Source organism: Podarcis vaucheri (genome assembly GCF_965113315.1).
Source record: "Podarcis vaucheri genome assembly, chromosome: 12".
In the NCBI taxonomy this organism is placed as follows: domain Eukaryota; kingdom Metazoa; phylum Chordata; class Lepidosauria; order Squamata; family Lacertidae; genus Podarcis; species Podarcis vaucheri.
In genome coordinates, this window is record NC_138750.1 from 2,752,049 (window position 1) to 2,775,729 (window position 23,681).

The window sequence follows — 23,681 nt, forward strand, 5'->3', positions numbered from 1 at the left end:
GGTGCAGCTCTGCTTCTATGATATTCTGTAGCAACCCATCCTTGCTCAGAAATCCTTGTGTCCGCAGAGCAGTGTGTTTGGTCACTGCTGACATGGCTCCAGGGGCACTTGAAATGTCCAGGTCATGTGCACAGGACGTAGCCAGCTTCTGCACAAGCACCTTTATATTTCTGAGAAAAATAATAGCATCATTTTGAAGACTTACTTTGATTTGTAGAACATATTTGCCAGATTGACATTCCTAGGGCAGCTGGAAGGATGTGTCTGCATGAAAGCAGTGAGCATCCGATTAAGTTGAGAGGCAGTCTATGCTACAGAACCAGCCAGCAAACCTGTCTTGGAGGTGTCACTTCAGCTTGCAGGTAAGGATCTTCCAGTGTGGATGCTCCTGCACGGGGGGGGGGGCATCCCTACCTGCACATCAAAGGTAGCATGTCAAGGAGAGGACAATCCTTCTCCTGCTTACTAGAGGCTTAATTTTGTATGTTAAGTGATGTTTGTTCATTTTAGATGTGGGAGATTTCAAACATGCAGGTTGCCCCCCCCCCCTCCCTCCACTGCCTGAGTGGCTCGATTCAGGCAAAGTTTTACCACTTGGGGCTTCTCCCCACTTCTGCCTGCCCCCTGCCTAGAAAGCACAGCTTTCTGTTTGACCCGCCACCTTCCCTGAGAAAATCCTCTGTTTACCACTGAACTGAGCAAACATCAATCTTCAGAAACACTGAGTGATGTTTGTTCTGATTCTGCAGAAGGAGCAGGTTTCTCCCAAGGGGGGAGCAGTGGGACAAGTAGAAGCATGGATGAGCCATTGATTCTGCTGAGTATATAAACCAAGATGGTCTTGTTGAATTTGATCTTACTGAGAAGTCGGAGGGACAACTGGCTCATTCGCACATAAAGCAAACCATGGCTATACCTGAGTGACTTCTGGTACCCTCAGTGAGAGCTTTGTCCCATGTGCACCTTCCGCAGTCCTGCTCCTGCTGCACTATGCAGAGCCAAGGCATGGCTTAGGGCTGTGGACACATCAAAGCATATTCAAAACACATTCTTTCCCTCAAAGAATTCTGGGCACTGTAGTTTACCCCTCAGAGAATTGCAGTTTCCAGCAACTCTTAACAAACAGGAGTGCTCAGGATTCTTTGAGGGAAGGAATCTCTCTGAGTGTGCTTTATAGGTACAGTGTGCAGCCGCAGTGTTATGCCTGAATCCAGGCTCATGGTTTTCTACTCTCCAAACATACCACAATCTGCAACAAAGTTTTGTTCCTGGCTTGCCAAGGGAGACAAACCACAGGCCCCGGTTTGGATGAAATAGTTTGCTAAACCAGGCAGCGTGACGGCAACAGATTTGGAGGAGGAATGCAGTGGCCATGGGTTTTACTGCGAGTCCCTCTATGCCCATGCATTCACATTTAGCCATGGCTCAGTTTCATGTTATGTGTGAATTGGACCATTAAGAACTTGTTTCATGCAATCATGCTAATTCAGCATTACTGATCTTGATAAATCAGGTTTAGATCCTGTGGTCTAATTCCCTCTGAATTCAATGGATGACAATTATCATTTATTTTGATGTGCTGAGAATCTGGTCCATTATGTTACAAATATCCTAATAGATTTAAAAACAAAGCAAAACAAAAAGCAAAACCCTCATTGCTTCAGGCCTATACTAATTGCGACACAGTGACTTGTATATATTTTTTTCAGCAATGAAAAGCATCTTCCAAGAGTTAAACAGAGGTTTGGAGTAAGGCAAACGCTGCTGAAATCTTTCCTCAATGTCACTTTTTCCACTTAAATGTGCACCCCCCAACAGCTTTTTTTAATCAATGAGGGGAAAATACAGTATATACAACTGCATGTCATGTCTAATGTGGACGTAGAGAAAGGGACTGCCACAACAAATGTATATTATATTCTTTTCAGTATTACAATAACTTAACACTGGGTAACTTGGAATGAGAAGTTTGCATAAATAATACGGGTCTCTTTTTATGTATATAAAATATTGTAGAGTATCTTCCAGTCTTTTTCAGGAATGTTGAGTTGAGAAGGGCAATGGAATACTTGCCCTATTTTTATGTTGGGGGGAGGGGAGAAGTGAGTGGATTGAAATGTTAAATTTGTGAATGTACATTTCTTACTGCAACTTTTATACTGAGTGTTTGCACAATTATCATTTCTGGAATTTAATTAATAAAGGAAACAAATTGCTTGAATAAATATGGCTGAGGTTTATTTTATCAACATTGTGCTTGCTAACCCTGTTGAGCCTGCAGCCCAAAATAGCACTCTGTTGTTGCAGAACTTGAATAGGGTAAATCTTGTCTGTTATTAAGTAAATCTTAACTGTTGCTCGGTGTGCACAAAATCCAACCACCTCCCATTCTTGGTAGTTTTTGACTTTAGTGAAAGAGGGAAAATTGCACGCAGTACTCTAGAAATGTTCTGCAATTTCGCTGGGGTCTCACTACAATCCAAATGGCCCAGAGTCACACTGGAGAAACACTGTTGTTTAGCCCCTTCAACAAGGTCTGGTTGACACAGGCATACTAATCTTTTGATAATGGCAACAGAACATCTGCATCTCTTACCTCACCACAAACCAAATGGTTTTCAATTGTGTCATTACTATCTTTGTGCCAGGGAGAAGGTCTTTGGAGCATCAGAGGGCACAAAAATGAGAGGCACAAATACAAGATGGGTGACACCTGGCTTGAGAGCAGTACATGTGAAAAGGATAGAATCATAGAATGATAGAGTTGGAATAGACCACAAGGGCCATCGAGTCCAACCCCCTGCCAAGCAGGAAACACCATCAGAGCACTCCTGACATATGGTTGTCAAGCCTCTGCTTAAAGACCTCCAAAGAAGGAGACTCCACCATTCTCCTTTGATCTAGGAGTCTTGGTTGACCACAAACTTGACATGAGCCAACAGTGTGACGCGGCAGCTAAAAAAGCCAATGCAATTCTGGGCTGCATCAATAGGAGTATAGCATCTAGATCAAGGGAAGTAATAGTGCCACTGTATTCTGCTCTGGTCAGACCTCACCTGGAGTACTGTGTCCAGTTCTGGGCACCACAGTTCAAGAAGGACACTAACAAACTGGAACGTGTCCAGAGGAGGGCAACCAAAATGGTCAAAGCCAGTGTGGTGTAGTGGTTAAGAGCGGTAGTCACGTAATCTGGGTAACCGGGTTCGCGTCTCCGCTCCTCCACATGCAGCTGCTGGGTGACCTTGGGCCAGTCACACTTCTTTGAAGTCTCTCAGCCCCACTCACCTCACAGAGTGTTTGTTGTGGGGGAGGAAGTGAAAGGAGATTGTTAGCCGCTTTGAGACTCCTGAAGGGGAGTGAAAGGCGGGATATCAAATCCAAACTCCTTCTTCTTCTTCTTCAAAGGCCTGGAAACCATGCCTTATGAGGAACGGCTAAGGGAGTTGGGCATGTTTAGCCTGGAGAAGAGGAGGTTAAGGCGTGATATGATAGCCATGTTCAAATATATAAAAGGATGTCAGATAGAGGAGGGAGAAAGGTTGTTTTCTGCTGCTCCAGAGAAGCGGACACGGAGCAATGGATCCAAACTACAAGAAAGAAGATTCCACCTAAACATTAGGAAGAACTTCCTGACAGTAAGAGCTGTTTGACAGTGGAATTTGCTGCCAAGGAGTGTGGTGGAGTCTCCTACTTTGGAGGTCTTTAAGCAGAGGCTTGACAACCATATGTCAGGAGTGCTCTGATGGTTTTTCCTGTTTGGAAGGGTGTTGGACTCGATGGCCCTTGTGGTCTATTCCATCTCTATGATTCTATGATTCTCACCAGCAGAAATAGCACATATGGCTTCAGTCTTCCACAGGGAATTCCTGGACTCATTCTCTATAGCAAAACTTGATTTGCCAAGAAGTTTTTGCTTTTGGGGAAGGCCTGGGGGGAAACGGAAAAGTTGGAAAACCCAGGTTTTTCCAGTTTTTCCCCAATGCCATTTTTTTCTGGAAAAAATGAAGAAAAAAAACACAGTTTAATATAGTTTGAATATTCCACACACTTTTTTCCAATTTTTCAAGGAAAAAAAACGGCTTTGGGGGGAAACAGAAAAAACCTGGTTTCCCCCCAGTTTTCCCCCAGGCCTTTCCATCAGGTGCCCTCTGAATCATCACAGCATACCCAGTCTAATGAGGTGATTTCTGTCTTAAGGCCTGATGAATGAGTCCCAAAATGAAAATAAAATCTGCTGAGTGGATGTCCTCAATGGAAAGTCCAGGTAATGCTAACCTTAACTGAATTAGATGCCACAGTCAATTCTCCTTCACATCTCTACCTTTCACATTTTCAAAGTTGCAACTGGGGGGGGTTACCTTATTTTTCGCTCTATAGGATGCACCAGACCACAAGACGCACCTAGTTTTTGGAGGAGGAAAACAAGAAAAAAAAATCTGAATCTCAGAAGCCAGAACAAGAGGGATCGCTGCGCAGCGAAAGTAGAAATCCCTCTTGCTGTTCTGGCTTCTGGGATAGCTGTGCAGCCTGCATTCGCTCCATAAGACGCACACACATTTCCCCTTACTTTATAGGAGGGGAAAAGTGAGTCTTATAGAGCAAAAAATATGGTAGATTGCATGCTGCTGTTGCTTAGCTACTTTGAAACAGCTTATTTCTGCCTCACTGCCCCCATGAATGGCACCAATGGTACAATATCACACTCTTTCATCTGCTCTTGTTTGAGGTCCTTCTGGCAGGAGCCTGATTTGCAAGAGATTCATATCCCCAGGTGATTTATTCAGAATGGGGAGGCCTCGCCAACAGTGGTGTGGAAGCACAATGGAATAGCACAACGGAAGGTCAAACACATTGGTATGATTATGAAAGTGTTCTGACTGAATAATAGAGAACATTATGTACACTTGACTATCTGTGGGCCAAATCCAATGCCAGTTCCATCCAGATAACAGCAGCCATTTCTGAAGCCTGTGGGTCAACGTTTCGCCTTGCTGCCCTTGGTGGGAACACAATGTTCAGATGCAAAATAATATGAGAATCTTACAGCACTTTCCCTTTTCTGGTTTGATGCTGCTCTTGCCATCCCTGAGAAAACAGCTGCAGGTCACCAATGTCAATCCATTTACTTCTCCTCCATCTCTCAGTGGATTTTAATACCGTTGGCATGGTGCCCTCCTGGAATGACTCAGCTACCATCATTCTTGGACAGGGATAGTCTGACCACTGTAGTCCATGCATTGTTAACCTTGAGGATGGACTACTGCTGCCCTTGGACCTGGTTCAGAAACTCCAGCTGATGCAGAATGTGGTGTCCTGTTTGCTGATGGGTGCATCTGGTTGACTATATGGGACACTGTTTGTTAAAGCATTTGCCCTGGCAGCCCATCTACTATGGAGCCAGAGGCAAGGTCATTGTATTAATTTACAAAGCCCTGAACAACTTGGATCCAAAGTTGGACCCCTTGAACACTTATATCCCAGCTCAGTCACAGAGACCAACTGCAGAAACATTAATGGTCATTCCCCAAGTTGGTGAGGTTCATTTGACAACAGGAAACCAAGCCTTTAAATGTCATTGGCCCAGTATGGTGGAATACTTGGCCAATAGAGATTCAGCTATTCCAACTTTTAAACACTTTTAAACTGTTCAACATTTACTGAAAACTTTTCTATTCATGGAATCATAGAACTGCAGAGTTGGAAGGGGCCCCAACGATCATCCATTCCACCCCCCTGCAATGCAGGAATCTCAGCTAAAGCCTCCATGACAGACGGCCGCCCAACCTCTGCTTGAAAGCCTCCAAGGAAGCAGAGTCCACAACTTCCCGAAGGAGTCCACTCCAAGAGACTTATGTGAGCAATGAAGAATATATCTTTCTACAATACTTAGCTGATTTCTGATTTCAACTTTTTAATATGTTTTTTATTGTATGGTTATTGTAAACTACTCTGATATTTGGTGAATAGTAGTTTATATTTAATAAATAAATTACATGGGGGGGCACAGGTCAGCAAACAGTCCCTGCAGGCATCATGACATGGTATGATGGAGGAAGCTTAACTATAATGGTGCATAATGCCTTGATTTACAAATGATAGGGGGAAGGTCAAGCAGGTTAAAGCCCAGAATGAGCTCAGGCTTGCAAGAGAGATTAATAATAATAATAATAATAATAATAATAATAATAATAAAGGTTTCTTGAACTATGTTCAAAGCAAGAGGAAGAACAAGCCAGTGTTTGGTCCTCTGCATGGAAAAGACAGAGCTGCTATTGGGGAACAAAAGGAAGGCGGAACTGCTCAACACCTTCTCTGCCTCTGTCTTCACCCAAAAGGAAAGCAATGCTGAATAAATGATGATAACAGAATAAATGATGGAAAGAGGGAGCTCCAGTCCAAGCTAGGAAAATAGGTGGTAATGGAAGACCTCGCTACTTTTAATGAATTCAAATCTCCAGGGCCAGATGAGCTGCATCCAAGGCTACTAAAGGAACTTGCGGATGTAATCTCAGAACCTCTGTGTATAATCTTTGCGAATTCTTGGAAAACAGGTGAGGTCTCTGCGGACTGGAGGAGCACAAATGTTTTCCCCATCTTCAAAAAGAGGAAAAAAGAAGACCTGAGCTTGACACTGATACCAGGAAAGGTCCTTGAACAGATAACGCAACAGTTGGTTTGTGTGCACTTATAAAAGGATGCTGTGACTACTAAGACCCAGCATGGGTTTCTCAAAAACAAGAGAGAGAAAGTTAACAAGGGGTCATGAGTTGAGGAAGGGGATGCAAAAGAATTTGTGACTGCCAAGGAAATGCCTGTGATAAAACCAGCCCCCTACATTTTCATTCAATAAAACTTCGTCCAGCCCCTGTTTGCACTCTTGTGCCTTTCACCACCTTCGGTCCCCAAATGTTTTTGGCCTACAACTCCCATCATCCCTGACCACTGGTCCTGTGATCTAGAAGAGTAGAAGAGTTTGGATTTGATATCCCGCTTTATCACTACCCGAAGGTGTCTCAAAGCGGCTAACATTCTCCTTTCCCTTCCTCCCCCACGAGAAACCCTCTGTGAGGTGAGTGAGGCTGAGAGACTTCAAAGACGTGTGACTAGCCCAAGGTCACCCAGCAGCTGCAGGTGGAGGAGCCGAGACGCAAACTCGATTCACCAGATTACGAGACTACCGCTCTTAACCACTACACCACACTGGCTCTCTCTAGGGATCATGGTAATTGTAGGCTAAAAACATCTGGCCTACACTAAGAGAACCACTAAGCAAATGCCTTAGATGAAAAAAGAGTGCATTGGTGCACTGCATTTGTGGACATTTCTCATTTCATTCACTAATTTTATAGTTTGAATGGAGCTGATGGAAATTCAGCCCTGGTAAAGCGAGCACCAGGTGTGCCTTGCTAGCAAATACCTTTGTGCCTGAATGTTTATTCTCTTCCTTCTCCATCACTTCTCTTTTTAGCTTTGTAGCTACTGTGCATGCCAAACGTTGGCAGTAGCATCCAGCACAGCAACATCCCCAGGAGGGATTGGAGCCGTCAAAAATAACATATGCTGCACATTTGAGGAAGGTTTCCTTGTTGAATATTAACTGAAATAGATGTAGAACTCTGCCGTGCAGAATGCATAGGAGGCCAGCAAATGCATAAACACTGTGAAGACAGAACACAGTGTGGCATTGGGCTACAGCAGTAATGGATGTGCAATGTACTAGCTGGCTGACTTTTATGCAAAGGAGTTATTGACGTCATTGCACAAGCAGGGAACCTATTGCTATTGCAAAGTTTATTGACCTCCACAGCTGCTAAAACACACCTAGTTTATTATTGTTCATGAAATGGACATTTGGGGAACATTTATAATTGGTATCCAGAGATATATATGCAGTTTTTCCTTGATTAGTAAACACTCCAAGGGAACATTGTGCAATAAAAATCCTGCTTCACACATGAGAACTTCTCACTGGTTCCCAATACTTTGTCACCATTTTCCTGCTTTAACAATGATCTATAAAGTGAGGGTAGAAAAATAATTCAATAATTATTTATACTTTTATTTGTTTTTGATTACGACAATTTCTTCTAGGAAACCAAAACAGTATACATGAATTTCCTAAAAGATCTATTCAGGTCCTGAAAAAACACAGACCTGCTTAGTTTCAGCAATGCTGCTGTATCATATGCCTTCAAACCAGAACCTTGGACATGACTCATAGAATCAGAGAATTTTAGACTTGGAAGGGACCTTGAGGGTCATCTAATCCAACCCCATGATAGAGGCCCCAACTTCCAAGGGAGAATGGGGGCATGGCGTTGCATGGCGTGTGATGTCAGGACGTCAGTAGGAGTTGGGAGCAGAGCCAAACATGGCAGCAATGCGGTGGCAGTGAGACCTCCATGGCCACAGCTCCTCTTCCTCTTGCCACCGATGTTAACTGGGGGCGCTTCCCCACTCCTTCCCCTCCACAGCAGGAGGAGGAAAGGAAAGAGCTGGTCACTGAAGCCATGCCAGGCTCAACTCCATGCTTGGCCTCCTCCACCTGCTTTGAGCATTGGAGGTGCAGCCCCCTCCCCAAAAATATTGGGGAGCGGAGTACAAGGCTCAGCCACTAGGAGATGGTACGTCTGCCCCCTGCAATACATCTCAAGTAAAGCGCCCATGACTGATAACCATCCAACCTCTGCTTAAAAACCTCTGAAGAAGGAGAGTCCACAACCTCCCAAGGGAGACCATTCCACTGCCAAACAGCTCTTACTCTCAGAAAGTTCTTCTTGATGTTTAATTGAAGTCTCCTTTCTTGTAACTTGAAGCCATTGGCTGACTGACCGAACCCAAAGGGTGCTCATCAATGGTTCCTCTTCATCCTGGAGAAGAGTGACTAGTGGGGTGCCACAGGGTTCTGTCTTGGGCCCGGTCTTATTCAACATCTTTATCAACGACTTGGATGATGGACTCAAGGGCATCCTGATCAAATTTGCAGATGACACCAAACTGGGAGGGGTGGCTAACACCCCAGAGGACAGGATCACACTTCAAAACGACCTTGACAGATTAGAGAACTGGGCCAAAACAAACAAGATGAATTTTAACAGGGAGAAATGTAAAGTATTGCACTTGGGCAAAAAAAATGAGAGGCACAAATACAAGATGGGGGACACCTGGCTTGAGAGCAGTACATGTGAAAAGGATCTAGGAGTCTTGGTTGACCACAAACTTGACATGAGCCAACAGTGTGACGCAGCAGCTAAAAAAGCCAATGCAATTCTGGGCTGCATCAATAGGAGTATAGCATCTAGATCAAGGGAAGTAATAGTGCCACTGTATTCTGCTCTGGTCAGACCTCACCTGGAGTACTGTGTCCAGTTTTGGGCACCACAATTCAAGAAGGACACTGACAAACTGGAACGTGTCCAGAGGAGGGCAACCAAAATGGTCAAAGGCCTGGAAACGATGCCTTATGAGGAACGGCTAAGGGAGCTGGGCATGTTTAGCCTGGAGAAGAGGAGGTTAAGGGGTGATATGATAGCCATGTTCAAATATATAAAAGGATGTCACATAGAGGAGGGAGAAAGGTTGTTTTCTGCTGCTCCAGAGAAGCGGACACGGAGCAATGGATTCAAACTACAAGAAAGAAGATTCCACCTAAACATTAGGAAGAACTTCCTGCCAGTAAGAGCTGTTCGACAGTGGAATTTGCTGCCAAGGAGTGTGGTGGAGTCTCCTTTTTTGGAGGTCTTTAAGCAGAGGCTTGACAACCATATGTCAGGAGTGCTCTGATGGTGTTTCCTGCTTGGCAGGGGGTTGGACTCGATGGCCCTTGTGGTCTCTTCCAACTCTATGATTCTATGATTCTATGAGTCCTACTGTCAGGGCCTCAGGAACAGAGGCACAGGGGAGAGAGGAAATGGAGAGCGAAGGGGAAGAATCGGAGGGCAGCGTAGGGGGGTATAGCAGTGACCCGAGAGATTCCATGAGCTTCTCCAGCGAATCAGAAGATTCCCAGAAGGAGGCGCCGATGGTCAGGGCAAGGGGGGCCAGCGGGGACTCCCAAAGCAGCAGCTGGAGATCAGGGCCAGCTTCCCCACCAGAGCGTAGTGGGGGGGGAAGAGTCCCAAGTGTCAGGGCCAGCGTCTCCTCCAGCAGGGAGAGAAGATGAGTCGAGACTGACCACGCCTCTATCGGAGAGTGGGGGAACGGAGGGGAGGTCAAGTCCAGCTAGCCTCCCCGAAGGGGGAAGCAGTGACAGGAGCAGTGTAATGGTCAGGAGGAAGGTTGCCGGCTGGGCGCGTGCGCCAAGTTCAAATGTACAGGCGCGCGGGACAGCAGAAAGCCCGGATCGGGAACCAGGTCCTAAAGCCCGCCGGAGGCAGGGGGAAGACTCAGGGGACTCAGCGTCAGAAGAGTCTAGGAAGGGCGAGACCCCAGCTGACAGGCGGACCCAGAGGAGGAAAGAGCAGAGGAAGAGGTGGAGCAAGGCTAGAGTCCTAAACTGGTGTCTGGGGGGAGGAGACTCAGACGGAGCTTCGGCGGTCTAGAGTTTCAGACGTAGAGCTGCACGCTGCTGATGTGAAAGACAAACTGAACTTCAATAAAGACTTTTGTATATAACAACGAACTGGCGTTGGTCCTTTGTGAGCTGGGACCTTGGGCAGCACTGACACCTACGTTCCACAGCAGAAGAAAACGAGTATATTCCCTCTTCCATGTGACAGCCTTTGAGATATTTGGCTATGCTATCTCCCCTTTTCCAGGTTAAACATACGCAGCTCCTTCAACCATTCCTCATAAGGCTTGTATCTCACAGTATGCTGAAGACTTTGTACATTTAGCAAAGACTGACAAATATAGGCCACCATACAGCACACAGCTTTGTCCACATAGCTCCCAGCATCACAAGTCCAAAGCAGCAGCCAGCCTATTCTGCATTACCTTCAAACATGCTATTGTCCATGATCTGACCAGAACTACAGATGTACAGCTCTGGATACTGCCTATACTTGTCTGCATTAGTTACATCCAGCTAGGAACATCTGTGCTAAGCACCACTTCCACATTTCCCCTGTCTGGACAAAGAGAAGATCTCTGGTGTCCAGCAGCACACAGGATGGCAGCCGAAGTGAGATCGAGGGATGGGGGCAGTATACAAATAGAATAAAATCAATCAATCAATAGTCTGGTCAAGTAAATGTCCTGCCCATCATCCCCAGATTTTGCCTGACCCCCAAATTCAACAAAAACGATTACCTGAAATAAGATCACAAAAAGGCAGGACCTTTTTGCCCATTCTTCTGTGAGGACATATGTGGGTGTAGAGCAAGGGGAAGTAATGTTTTGGGGGGTCTGGGGCCCCTTGTGTGGTAGCAGCAGGTGGGGTAGAACCACAAGTGGGAAGAACATCATGGATTATCTATTTCACTCTTCCTTCCCTTCACTCTTATCCAGCCACACACGCACAATCTCCTATATCTATATCTATACATACACACACACTAATCTATGCACAGCTGCAACCCTCACCCAGCCACCCTCTCTTCCTTCCTTCCTTCCTTCCTTCCTTCCATTGTCATTGTCATTGCCATTCCTCAGGGTTGGGGGCCATAGCCAAGATTTTCGTTAGGGGGAGCAGGCCTTTTGTTAGGGAGGACCTGAACCTCAGTTTGCTATGTATTTTATTGTTTTTTATTGATTAATAATAATAATAAAATTTATTTATACCCCACCCTCCCCAGCCAAGACCAGGCTCAGGGCGGCTAACAACCAATAATAAAAACAAGTTGATTAAAATACAATTTTAAAAACAAGATTAAAAAATTGGTTTCCAGGTGGAAAAATCAAAATTAGAAACAGAACTGTTAGAACCCAATGCTAAGATACTTTCAAGAATGTATAATCTGCTGTTGAAATGGAATACTGAGGAAGAAACGGTAAAATCTGCAATGATAAAATGGGCACAAGATATACGATATAATATTATGTTTGCTGACTGGGAACAGTTGTGGACCATAGGTATAAAATTTACGGCATGTAATGCCCTAAGAGAGAATATTATGAAAATGATGTACAGGTGGTACATGACTCCAGTCAAGCTTGCAAAAATATATCATTTGCCCGATAACAAATGTTGGAAATGTAAAGAAATTGAAGGTACATTCTTTCACCTTTGGAGGACGTGCCCAAGGATGAAGCTTTCTGGGAGATGATCTATAATGAAATGAAAAAGGTATTTAAATATACTTTTCTGAAGAAACCAGAGGCCTTTCTCCTGGGCATAGTTGGCCAATCGGTGCTAAAGAAGGATAGAACTTTCTTTATGTATGCTACAGCAGCAGCAAGAATTCTCATCTCAAAGCATTGGAAGACACAAGATCTACCCACCTTGGAAGAATGGCAGATGCAACTAATAGACTATATGGAAATGGCAGAAATGACTAGCAGAATCCGAGACCAGGGAGAAGAGTCGGTGGAAGAAGATTGGAGGAAATTTAAAACTTATTTACAGAAATATTGTAAAATTCTTGAATGCTGATGACATTGAAATGAATTGAAGGGGTTCTAGCAACAAGGTAAAATGTAAGATGGGATTGATAATAGATAAACTAATAGGATATGAATTTGCTGAACCAATTCTTAAAAGGGATACAAAAAAGGGAGGCGTGAGGAAGTCAGGAAAATAAGTTAACTAAAGATGAGAAATTTAAAAAGAGGCAGTTTTGTTTTCTTTTATATGTGTTTTTTCTTCTTCTTCTTTGTGTTTAATGTTTGTATTTTTGTATTTTGTAATTTTGTATCTTTCTGTTTTTGTATTTTTCTGAACTTTTCTATTGATAAAACTTAATAAAATATTAAAAAAATAAAAAATAAAAACAAGATTAAAATTAGGGGGGCAGCAGCCCCTTCCTGCCCCCCCCCTTAGCTACACCTATGGTTGGGGCCTAAACCAAAAGGTGTGGAGGGCAGCATGTGGCACAGGAGTAAGGTTGCCCACTTGTGGTCTTTTTTGAATTTTTTTATTAATTTTCTTTTCTCTCATTACAAATATACTTACAACATACAGCTTACATAAACTTCTCTCCCTCCCCCCTTTTGGACTTCCCTCGACATCCATTTCTGATTTATTAACCTCATTATATATTCTGCTATTTTCTGCAAATATCATATTTTTTCTTTTATTACATTACCTGTTCCCTATCCATCAAATTGTGAATGTTAATTTTAATCCTACCATCAGATCAATATTCTTCCTTTGTTTTTGCAAATATAACATAAAAGGTTCCCACTCTTTTTCAAAATCCCTGTTGTCCTTTTCCCAAAGTCTGTGTGTCAGCTTTGCCATCTCCGCATAATTCATCAGTTTTTCTTGCCATTGTTCTTTTGTTGGAATTTCTCCCGTCTTCCAATTCTGTGCTAGTAATATTCTCGCCGCCGCCATGTCCATAAATAATGTCTTTTTCTCTTTTGGCAGGTCTTGCCCTAAAATATCCGACAGGAAGGCTTCTGGCTGCCCACTTGTGGGTTTGAGGGTCTCTCTTGAGTGGTGGATTTGGTTTTTGTGAATTCAGATTCAAATCCCACCCAGCTCTCAAAAGAGATCCTGCATGGTTTTGGACCAGCCCTCACCACCCTTGCCCTCACCTACGGTACTTTGCCCAGCTGTTTTGAGTCCACAGCAATGCTCTGCGCTCCATGCTGCAGTAGACACAGCTCATGATTGGAGCAAGGAGGCACAGAACTCAAGGCATTGGTGCCCGTTTCCAAAAGCATTTATTCCCTTCATTTATTCAAGAGCTCTCAGTCATGCAACACATTCACACATGCTCTGCCAGTGCTATAGTCACTTGGGACGAATTGCCGGCAAGTCTAGTGGACCAGAGAGATGGTGGAGTGGAAGGAGGTCAAAGCTCCATCCTGCTCCTTGGGGTGTTGCACAGGCTTGCCAAAAGACCACAGTTCTTACAGTCTCTCCTCAGTGTTTTGTTCATTGCAGACGCTCATTTCAATTTCAAGGACTACAGAGCAAGGACATTTGGGTGGGATTGCAAGCCCTTTTGCATCAACACCACCCTTGTCATGCCTCCAGGCCTTGGAAGTGCAAGCCTTCCAGATTCCCCTAGATGCCTCCAGGCAAAGAGGCGCAGCCACATTCTTCTTCCTCCAAGGAAGGTTTTTTTCACCATCTCATAAGTCCTTATTTAAGATAGCTATCAACGATGGTTTCTCTCTGGTAATCCTTGCAAAGAGCTTCCACTCATTCCAATATTACCATTCATTCATTGTCATTCATACAATTTTTGAACTGATACTATTAGAAATACAGTGGTACCTCGTGTTACGTACCATCCCCCTTACGAATGCTTCGGGTTATGCACTCCACTAACCCGGAAGTAGATGCCCCTTGTTGCGAACTCTGCCCCGGGATGCGAGCAGAAGTCGCGCACTGGCAGCGTGGCAGCAGTGGAAGGCACCATTAGTAAAAGCACGCCTCATGTTACAGGTGGTTTTGGGTTACAAATGGACCTCCAGAATGGATTAAGTACGTAACACGAGATACCACTGTAGTGTTACATCCATAAATTCACAAAATCTTCAGACTCGCTTTACAAAATAATATCATACTTGGATTTGGTGTGTGGCAGGCAGGTTACAAATTCAAGGATTCAAATTGATGGAGCCGGCAATGCCCTTCCATTGGACCTGGAGGGGAAGAGACTGCTTTGGAGCCTTATGTGGCATGCCTGGTGACACAGCATGACATTGCAAATCTCCTATTGCTTCCTGACATTGCTCCCTGCTCTGGGCTATATAAAGAATAAGCAAGTCAGCTATGCAAGTGGTTCATATGATGGAGCTGCCTGGTTTGTTTCCTCAAGCCACAGTGACTCTGGAATGACAAACCAACTACTAATACTCCAAATGAGGTAAGGGTTGGTCTACCTCTTCTGTGTTTACAAAGGACCAGGGGTTTCAGGCTGATTTTTTGGGTGGCTGGGAGGAGTCTGGCCACAAATATCTTAAAATAGTTTAAGTTCATTCAATGTTCTTGCCTCCATTAGGTGCATAGCAAATAAATAACATTCCCTGGATAGACTATTTCCAGGATGTTTACTTGTATGGCGTGTGTTTTTTAAATGACTGTAGAGGATTTCCATTTCCCAAGTTTAAGTTCAGCTCCTTGAGGGCACAGAGTTGTAAATGCAAAGCCGTGGGGGGGGGGGTGGGAGCTGTGGCCCTCCAGATATCAGGCCCCAGCCTGGCAGGGGGTTCAGGCAGGAGGGGACTTTGGTCCAGCAGCATCTCCAACTGTGAAGAACGCCAGCCCTGCTTGGGAAAGGGGTCTGTTCAGTTGGCAGCTCTGATCAGGAGCTGCCAAGCAAAGCCCGTCCTAGCAGAGCTTGCACTTGATGCTGAATGTAAATTCACTGCCAACTGGGTGTCCTTATCTCCCCAGGCCATCGCCAATTCTGATTCTCTTTCTTCTTTCCTCCTTTTTCCAAAAATGTCCTTATGCCCCAAGCCTTCTCACCTCCCCAATTTCCTTTCCTTTTCTCTTCCTTTCCCTCTCATTTCTTTCTGTTTTGTCTCCCTTTTCCCCTGTTTTTCCTTCTTTCCTTTCTCCAATCCCTTTCCTTCCTCTTTCACTTCTCCTTCCTTCTCTCCCCATTTCTTTACTCTTTCCTTCTCCCATTTCCTCTTTCTTTCTTTCTTTCTTTCTCTCTCTCTCCGTATTCTTTATTTTTCCCTTCCCTTCCCTTCCTCTCTCTCTTTCTTTCTCCTTTTCCTGTTTTTTTTTCCTTTTTCTCTTCCCCATCTTTCCCCCTTTTTCCTTCCTTCATTCTTTTTCTCCTTTCCTGATCCTTCCTTCCTGCCTTCTCTTTCAAATTACAACAGCTGTTTTCTGTTAAATTACATTTCATAGGCAAGGCAAAATATATCACTGTCAATCTATAGTTAACAGCCAATTTAGATAAATTTATTGTCATTGTCCGTATATACACAGTATACACAACAACGAAAATCAAACACCCACCCAAAGACCGGGTTCACATATACATTTGCACGTATCTCCGAACTCTCATCCTATTTAGACATAATCTATAAAACATAACATAATCCAGAATATAGCATGACCTATTAAAAACATAACATAACCTAAAACCTATCTCATTCCTTCCACTCCCTACTTACTAAACCTTGCAACTGGCCCTGAGATCATTATTTAGTGCAATCAGAGCTCTTGGATAGAAACTATTCAGAAGGCGTGTGGTTCGTGTTTTCATTGTCCTATATCTTCTGCCTGAAGGCAATAGTTCAAAGAAGTTGTGAGCAGGGTGGGTGGGATCTCTCAGAATATTATGTGACTTTTTCAAGATGCGAGACGTGAAGATCTCATCCAGGGTTGGTAGTCGGAGCCCAATAACATTCTGGGCAATTTTAATTGTTCGCTGTAAAGCTTTTTTATCCGTTTCAGAGCTGCTCCCATACCACGATAATATACTATAGGTTAGGACACTCTCGATGGTACTATGATAATAGGACAGGAGTAGGTGCTGGGATAGATTCAGTCCCCTGAGCATTCTCAGGAAATACAACCTCCCCTGCACCTTCCTCACAACCATATTAACATTTGCAGTCCATGAGAGGTCCTCCGAGATATAAATGCCCAGGTATTTAAAACTACCAACCCTCTCCACTTCCTCGCCATTTATGTGCAATGGTAACAATACACTTTTCTTTCTCCTAAAGTCAATTATGAGTTCTTTGGTTTTTTTGGTGTTAAGCATAAGATTATTTTCTTTACACCATTGAATTAACCCCTGTACTTCTTTCCTATAAGCAGTCTCATCGTTCTCACTGATGAGCCCCACCACTGTTGTATCATCCGCAAATTTGATGATTGTGTTGGACTTATACAGTGGGGTGCAATCAAATGTGTACAGAGAATAGAGAAAGGGACTTAGCACGCATCCCTGAGGGGCTCCTGTGCTTAATACTAGAGTAGAAGAATAGTAAGGTCCCATTCTCACTGTCTGCGGCCTATCAGTCAGGAAATTCCTTACCCACAGACAGATCTTCTGATGTATACCCAAGTTGGTCATTTTAAGAAATAACCTGTCTGGCAGAATTGTATTGAAGGCAGAACTGTAGTCCACAAACAACAGCCTTGCGTAGGTTCCCTGTCGTTCTAGATGACTCAATACAGTATGGACGGCGATGGAAATAGCATCATCAGTAGATCTGTTTCTTCTGTATGCAAACTGGAACGGGTCTAAAGTGGATGGAAGACTAGCCTTAATATAATCTAGCACCAATCTCTCAAAACATTTCATAACAACAGATGTTAAGGCTATTGGTCTATAATCATTGAGAGATACCACCACTGACTGCTTGGGGACTGGCACTATAATCGATGTCTTCAGGCAGGTAGGGACATAACCCTGCAACAGGGATAGGTTGAAAATGTCCGTAAATACGCCGGCTAATTCTGCAGCACAGTCCCTAATAGCCCGTCCCATGATTCCATCCGGTCCAGCTGCCTTCCTGATGTTAATGCTCCGAAAGGCACGTTGTACGTCACAGGTCTGTAATAAAAGTGGTTGTCTATCAGTAGTAGTTTCTGATAATGTGCTGGTGGCCAATGCTGTAGTGACGGTAGTTCCAGTTCCCTCCTCAAAGCGGCTAAAAAATTGATTCAGTTGATCAGCCAGGTGCGCACTGCTGCTAGCCAATTCGTTTTTAGTATTTTGCCCTGTAATTTGTCTCAAGCCTTGCCATACTCGACGAGGGTCGGAGCTCTCAAAATGTTTTTCGATCCTCCGGCAGTACATAGCTTTGGCGTTCCTAATGCCCTTTTTCAATTTGGCTCTAGCTTCTCTATACTGCTGCGCATCACCAGAGTGAAAAGCAGCATTTCTTGCCTTTAACAGAAGATACACATCCCTGTTTAGCCAGGGCTTGTTGTTAGGGAACACCCGTATTTGTTTGGTGGTAGTGACAACATCAATGCAGCTTTTAACGTAAAACAGTACTGTTGAAGCATATGTGTCCACATTATTCTCCTCAAAAAGCGACCACTCGGTGCTCCGAAAGCAGTCTTGGAGTTGCTCAGATGCACCTACTGGCCACACTCGTATCTCTCTAGTTGATGGTCTAATTCTGCGTACGAGAGGTCTATATGATGGTATCATAAGTAAGGATATGTGGTCTGACTGCCCCAAATTGGGCAGGGGCTTGGTCTTGTATCCATGCATGATGTTACTATATACTAGGTCCAAGGTGTTTCCCCCCCTAGTGGGACAATCAACATACTGATGGAACTTAGGGAGCACAGTCCTTAAATCGGCTCGGTTGAAATCACCAGCAACCACAAGTGCTCCATCCGGGTGGGCCCGCTGCTGTCTGCTAATAGCAGTCAGCAGGTGGCCCATAGCTGTAGTAGTGTTTGCATCGGGAGGTATATACACCGCTGTTATTATAACAACATTAAACTCACGTGGCAAGTAAAAAGGGCGGCACTTCACCACTAGGTACTCCAAGTCAGGAGAGCAATGCGTGTCCATTTGTTTAATGTCCGAGCTCCAGTTGTTGTTTATATAAACGCAAATTCCTCCTCCTCTGCTCTTCCCGGATTTGGCGGTTCTATCCGCTCTAATTACTGAGCGTCCTTCTAGCTGCAGAAGTCCCTGTGGAATGGAGGGATCCAGCCACGTCTCTAAAAGGACCATAACACAACAGTCCCGGATACTTTTCTGCCGAGAAAGCTTAGCCATTTCTTAATCAATACAGAGGTTTTTAACCCTATGCACACTTTAGTGTGAGTAAAGGCCCAGGAACACAACTAGGACTTCAAGATCAAGGCTCGGAGACCATGAGGGCCGATCCACAAACTTCACTCCTTGGAAGTTGGGATGTCTAGCTGTCACCAATGGAAGCGAAAGCTCAGAAAAAGCTCAATATGGAGGTCAAATGGCCGAAATATTGGGAAATTTTGGAAAAAGATGGAGATAGACTGAAACTGCAGAGTTTTGAGAAATTAAAAAACAAAGTGCGAGACTGGCTTCATTATTATCAGATAATGGAGGCATATAATTTGGACAAGAAAATTGGCTTCCAGGCAGAAAAATCAAAATTAGAAACAGAACTGTTAGAACCCAAAACTAAGATTTTGTCAAAGATGTATAAAGATTGGAAGAAATTTAAAGATTATCTACAGAAATATTGTAAAATTAATGAATATTAGAATGATGTTAGAATGAAGTTAAGTGGTTTAAGCAGTAATGCTATAAAGGTGTATGTAAAAATGGATTGATAACAGGTGAAAATTTAAAGTTATACTATATTAAATTAAAGGATTAGGAGAAAATAAAGAGGGAAAGAAATTGCTGAATTAACTAATTGAATTGGAATACAAAAAAGGGAGGTATAAGGAGGTCAGGGAAACAAGGATATGAATGTAAGGCATGGAAAGATTGATTCATTTTTTTCTTTTTTCTTTTCCTTTTTAAGTGTTTTTATTTTTTATTCTGTATTTTGTAATTTATATTTTTATTGTATTTTTACTTTTGTCTTTTATTTTTGTATTTCTTGTTTTTATGTAATTCTTTTCTCTGAAATTTTAATAAATATCTTTTTTTTTTTTTTTAAAGGGAGTTGGGATGTCTGGAGCTTGCTCCCAAGTACCGGTAACTGAGCAAAGGCTGTGCAGTCTTACACTGCAATCTTAATCATTTTTTATTCAGAAGTAAGTCCCACTGAGTCCACTTTCCTTGTGCTATAAGCCTCTCCAGACAGCATTGAGGAAGCATTGCAGATCAACTTAAAGCAGAATGAAAGCACTACTAATGCACCTGCCACAGAGACACCACCTGCAACAGCCCTTACTTGTGTGAATGCTTCTCTAGCCACAGGAGGACCCCTCCTTCTATGGACTGCTTAAATGTACAAGGCAGTGAAGGCAGAACAAAACTTCTGGCCTTGGCAGGAAGCACCAAAACAGACCTTGTCCTTCAGAACAGAGCTCTGTGAGACCGGACTGCTGCAGATGTCCAGACAAGACAGCACAGAGAACAGCTGGCTCAAAATAAGGACAAAGGGGGAAAGGAAACTTTTTAATTTTGCTGAATTAGTAGTGCTTTTACCTCCACCCCATCCACAGCGAAATGTAAAAGCAGAAATTGCATGCCTTTTTGTATTAGTTGTCAAAGAACTAAAGCGAGCAGCGCAAAGATTGCCATGCCAGTTTCCACAGCCCCACCCACAGGTCCCCACAGGGGGAGAACATTTCCATTTTTTTTCTCTACAGGCAGCAAAAAACTGAGCAGGGTTTTTTTTGGGGGGGTGTTGAGGGGTTTACCAGAAAGGCTGTGGTGACCGGGGGGGGGGGTAACTTGAATAAAATACACACCCCGCAGGTAAGCCCTGCCCCACATAATGAATCATATGACATGGCAAACACACACATTTTGAATAGCAATGCCCATCAGCTTGGGGATGGGGCTCAAATATTTTATTGGGAAGCTGAAGAGAGCTCGGTCCCCAGGAGTCAGCTTCTGTGGTGGTGGCTCTTTCTTTTCTTGGCTTCTGCCTTTTCCGCAGCTTCTTCAAGTTGCACAAAACTGCTGTGGGCCTCTAGTATAAGAGCACATCATGACTCAGAGCCACTCCAAGCAAGGCGTTGCTGCAGGGGAGAAGGTCTCCTCAGGTGAATATTTCACATCACTCCCGAAATACATCAGATACCCTCCAACATTTCTTAGGTGAGGATAGGGACTTCCTGTTCTGTTAGGAAGCTTCAACTGCATTTGATCTCACTGCATGTATATTCATCATATAAGCATCTACTTGGGTCACCTTGAGCCAATTAAAACCTCTCCGCTGAACCTACCTCTCACAAGTTTTGTAAAGAAAAAATGTGCAAACGAAGGGATCATGTGCAACACCTTCCACAGATAAATGAAATGAAATGAAATATTGGTGGTAAGCTGCCTTGAGTCCCTGTCAGTGAAAAGTGTGGGAATGGAGCAACAACAGCAGAGGAAACCGTGAGAATGATCAGGAACATACCAGAGAGTAAATCCTATCAAACTCAGTGATCAAAAATGCTAAGGACTGCAGTGAAAGGCTGACCATTCTGTCCCCAGTTACCTGGGAGTAATTCATTGAATACAATGGGACTTACTTCTGAGTAGACAGTGTAAGACTCCATTTACAACAAAGGAGTAAACACTCCATATATTTCCTAAGAAATGGCTGATTGCTGAAGCATTGCAATGAAAGAATTTAAAGTGGATTGGTGACCTTTTCCTTCAAAATTATAGGAAGGGTTTTGTATGCCAGCTTCACCATTTCCTTCATTTGTTTGGTGCAGGAATTTTATTTTCCGTATAAACAAGATTGTGTTTTTGCACCCAAACCACTTTTAATTGCTCTCCAAGACATGGAGGGGAGGAAAAAGGAAAACCAGGACATTATGGGATTAAATCAGAAACTGGGATAGCTTCTGTAATTCCAGGACTTTTCCCTGGAAAATTGGAACCCTTGGGGTGCATGTTAGGGTCAAGGCTCTCGAGTTTCTTTCTGGTCCTCCTTGTCCTGTAGGTCTTGAGCAACCACCTGAAAATGGGTGTCTGGAAACAGAAGGAAGTGCAGATTTTTCTAATCTGGAACCAAATGCAGCACCTGTGACATTTCTGACTATCATGCTGCTGTTAGAGGCAGGTGCAGGACCAGTAAAAAAAATCATCACTCAGTAGTAATTGTGGGATACCCAGCCTCCTTTCACCAACATGCTGAACACTAATTAATACCTGAAGGGATTAAGACCATTGAATAAGCTGTTTTGCCACGCTTAGATAGGCTGCTCCTCCTCATCTTGGGAGGAAAGGTTACTAAACTCTTTGTTCTCTCACTCTTCCACCATGTGAACCCAATCAGTAAGGAGGTCTAAGCTGATTGCTCCAAACTTAGACCACATGGCTTTAGCAAACAATCTTTGTGTTTCTCTACAAATGATTTAGAAACACTCACCATTTTGAAACTGCCTGGCTTTTCTTGCTGCTGTATAGAAAAGTCCATGAATCTGGCCTTCGAAAAGTTGGTAAGCATGTGGCCTCTTTCTGTGCTAAAGGAAGTGGGTAATTTTGGAAGCAATTTAGAAGAGGATATTTTAAAGTAGCCTATACTTCCATGCTTTATTTTCTTGCATGTTTTGTGATGTTAAATCTCTGCTGGAGCTGTCCCACTAAAGAGTACTTGGCCCAAAACTGGATTTAGGCATCCAGGGAATTCTCCTTTCTGTTTTACCAAATACCTAAAACCAACAATAATCCTGTTCCTAGTGAAAATAAAAGCATAATTTCTACTGGTTTTAACAGCAAAATTGTAGCCCTTCAGCATGATACAGACAGGCTTAGACATAAGTCCCATCATGCTCACTGAGATTTACTCATGCCCAGAGTATGCATGCTTAGAACTGCAGCCCGGCAACTCAGTCACATCCTTATTTACTTGGATGTAAATGTTCTGAAGGGCTCATTCACACTCACACTTGTCCCATGCCTAAAAAGCATGGGTCTGAGTGGTTTTCTGTTTGAATTGCACCTTCTCAGCATGGTCCAAGGAGTTTTCCCCTTGCTTCACCCCTTTGCCAGCTGTAAATTGGAACAAGCTTGCATAAGACCAAAATAGTTTTCTTGTGTGTGTGTTTCTTTGTGGCTGATTAGCTGCTCTCCCTGTGCAAAGGTCAGAGGGGGCAGGGTTTCTGTTGAGGCAGGTGATTAGCTGTGGGAGGCGCGCCTGGCAGCACGCGCAGTTTAATCCGTCTTTTAGATTTAGGGGAGCTAGTCTCAAACGTTTGTTGGGGGAGACCTAGGTTTTTTTGGGGGGGTTATTTGTCCTGTCTTCATGCTTTTTAAGATGGAGGACCACTGTAGCCACCCCCAACGACACGTTTTCAAGATGGAGGGTGAGGGAACAGCTGCAGTCGCCTGCGGTTCCTGCGCAATGTTTGCCATCTTGCCAAAGGTTGCAGGCAGCTTTACCTGCAGCAATTGTATGTTGATTGCCCTCTTAGAAGACAAAGTCCAGCAACTGGAGGAACGTGTAGCTACGCTCCAAAGAATTAGAGAGCTGGAGCTCTTCTTGGAAGCAACAGAGAACACCGTCTCCACCAAAGGAGGAGACAGGGGACACCCCTGAGAAGGAGGCTAGTTCACCAACACAGGTGCCAGATATATGGAGAAACGTGACTCAAAGAAGTAGGAGGCCCAGGGTTCGCTCTGATTGTTTAGAAATACATAATCACTTTGAAGTCCTCTCCCCTAGTATGGAAGACGAAGAACAGACTCCATTTGAGGATCTCTCCCTCATTACAGTCGATCAGGTATATGAAGACGAGCAGCAAAGTCAGTCCTCAGGGAATGTGCAGGCGACCTTGGAATGGACAGCTCACGGAAGAACCCCGACCAAACCTAAGAGGAGGCGTGTAGTGGTGATAGGGGATTCCCTACTGAGGGGAACAGAAGCAGTGATCTGTGGGCCTGACAAGATGTCTCGGGAGGTGTGCTGTCTCCCCGGGGCTAAGATCCAAGATGTAACTGAACGACTGCAAGGAATCATAAAACCCACTGACAAATACCCCTTCTTCTTGGTTCATGTGGGAACCAATGACACTGCAAGCAATA